This window comes from Gaeumannomyces tritici (genome assembly GCF_000145635.1).
Source record: "Gaeumannomyces tritici R3-111a-1 unplaced genomic scaffold supercont2.1, whole genome shotgun sequence".
NCBI lineage: Eukaryota > Fungi > Ascomycota > Sordariomycetes > Magnaporthales > Magnaporthaceae > Gaeumannomyces > Gaeumannomyces tritici.
Window position 1 is genome coordinate 3091103 of NW_008804545.1, and position 2712 is coordinate 3093814.

Consider the following 2712-nt stretch of genomic DNA (forward strand, 5'->3'; position numbering starts at 1 on the left):
ATTTTACTGTTTTTTTTTAAATATTTTTTACTTATAAATTTTCTTTGTTTAAATTGTTTTTATTATTAATTTTTTTACTTTAAATCCAAATTTATTTAACGTTATATATATAACATAATTTTTTAAAAAAATTGCAAAAATATGTAAAAATTTATTTTAACTTATGCAAAAATTTATGCAAAAATTAATTTAAAGTAACTTACTAAGTTAATTAAATAAGTTAATTTTTTTTAAGTAAGTTATTAGTATGTTATACCGGTAACTTTAACTAACTTACTTACAAAAGTTATAACTTTAACTTATAACTTTTAACTTAATTCCCAGCCTTAATTGTAACGATGCAATTTGCAAAAAAAGTACTTTTAATTAATTAATAAAAAATAAAAAATAAATTACGGCCGTTAAAATTATTATAAAATTTGTTTAATACGTTAAAATAATTAACCGGGCAACCGCAACTTTAATAATTTTAGCAATTAACCCTAAAGCAACCCAACCGATTTTTTAATTTTTTAAACGAATCGAATTAATTTTTTTTAAAAAAAACCAAATGCTATAAATTGTAACCCCCGGCGGTAAAAAAAGAAAATAAATTTAATCATAAATAATTGCGAAAGCGCAAGCAACTTTTAAAAACCCCCAAATAACGGCAATTAAAAAAGCAACCGCGTTCGCTATTAATAATAAAAATTTTACCGTAATAAACGAAAAGAGGATTAAAAAAATAAAATTTAAAAAAATTAAGCAAATTTGCAACGAAATGCTAAATAAAAAATAGGTTAAAACGGGTTATTAACATTTGTTGGAAAACGTTTATTTGCATTTCCGCAATGCTAATACCCGCGTTTTGGCCGAAAACAAAAGCCGGCCGGAACCAAACGCAATTAATAAAAATACAAATTAAAAAGTTATAAAAAAAGTAACGTACGGCCCGGGCAATTTCGCAGCAACAAACCCGTTACATATGTGGTACGCGCTTTTTGCAATGCCAAATACAACAAAACAAATTAAAAAATTTCGAATTATTAAGTTACCAATTTTTTTGGTAATAATAAGCTTTTTAATTAGCAAATTTTAACCTTTTTTTAATAAAAAAAGGCTAAGCATTTATTTAAATTAATAAAAATTTTACGCGTTAAAAATACAAACGCAAGCATTAAACGAATAGCCGTTTTGTTGTAAAAAAAAGTAATAAAAAAAAGTAACGGCATTGCTTTAAATTATTAATATTAACGAAACGATAAATTTGCAACGGGATTATTTTTGCTAAAACGGGTTGGTATATTAATGCTGTTTTTTTAACCCCGAATTATTTATAATATAATGTTATTGCTATTTAAATTAAAAGCATAAAAGCATGCAATGCAAGTAATTAACGGCATGCGCATAATGCGGTTTAATAATACAATAATAAATAATGCAAAAAAAAAGCAACGGAAAGGCTGCCGAAAAATATGTTTGGGGCTTTTTGCATTTTATGCAATAAAACCGGCCATTTTTTGTATTTTTTACAATGCTTTGTTAAAAAGCAAATTTAATAGCAAAAAAAAAGCATGGTTTACAAAATTTACTTATTACGAAAACCCGGCAATTTCGGCGTCGAAATTTCCGCAAATTCAATTATTATTATAAATTTAGCAAAAAAAACGAAGCAATAAACGTTAACGAAAACAAAACCCCGTTAACATTTTTTTCTTATAAAATAAACCGTACGGAAAGGGATATTAACCTTTTTGCGGTAACCCAACCGCATACTTTAATAATAACTTAAAGCACCTTTTTTTTATTTTTACCCTAAAAAACGCAAATACAAAACGGGGTCGAAGCGAAATCGAAATTACTTTTTTCGCAATTAGCTTTACCGATAAAAAAAAAGGAACTTTTTAAAGTTAGCAAACCAATTACCGGGGAAACCAAGGAAAATTTTTACGGCAAACCGGGGAAATGCAGCAATTACGTTATTTGTAAAAAGCCAAAAGTTACGGATCCCGAAACCGCCCCCCCCCCCCCCCCCCCGCATTTTACCCGCAGCTTTTTTAACAAAACTAAGCTTTCCGGCGATACCGGTTTTACTATCCCTTTTAAAAAAGGTAACCGGAAAGGTTAACCAAAAGGACCCCCCTTTTTACCTTATTATTTTTATTATTTAGCAATACTTTATTGCTTGGCGTTTAATTAAGCAAAAAAAAATGCGAAAACGTTTTTACCCCCGCCGAAAGCAAAAAAAACCCTTTTTTAAAAACGATAATAATATTTAAATTTTTTTAATAAAATGTAACGAAAAAACCAAAAGTATTTAATGCTTTTTTAGCGAAAAAAAGCAATTTTAACGTATTTGCAATACAAAAGCCCCCGAAAAATTCGAAAAAGAAAACGTTAAATTTCCGGCATAAACCGGGCGGAAAATAATTTAATATATTTATAACTCACCCCTTTTAATACCCCGCGCCGAATTGGCCAACCCTTTGCGAAACCGTTAGGAAAAAAGCAACGCACCGTTTTTTTTTCCGTAACCGGAACCGCATTTTTTTTTACCAAAACAGCAATATACGTAAAATTAACATTTTGTATTTTAAATTACAAAGCAAAACCGGATTAATGCAAAATTATAATTAAAATTAATAAAAAAAGTAACGATTTGGTTGGTTTACTTTTTAACCTTGGGTAATATGTTTACTACAAATTAAAAAAGGTTTATCGATAAGCTTGCAA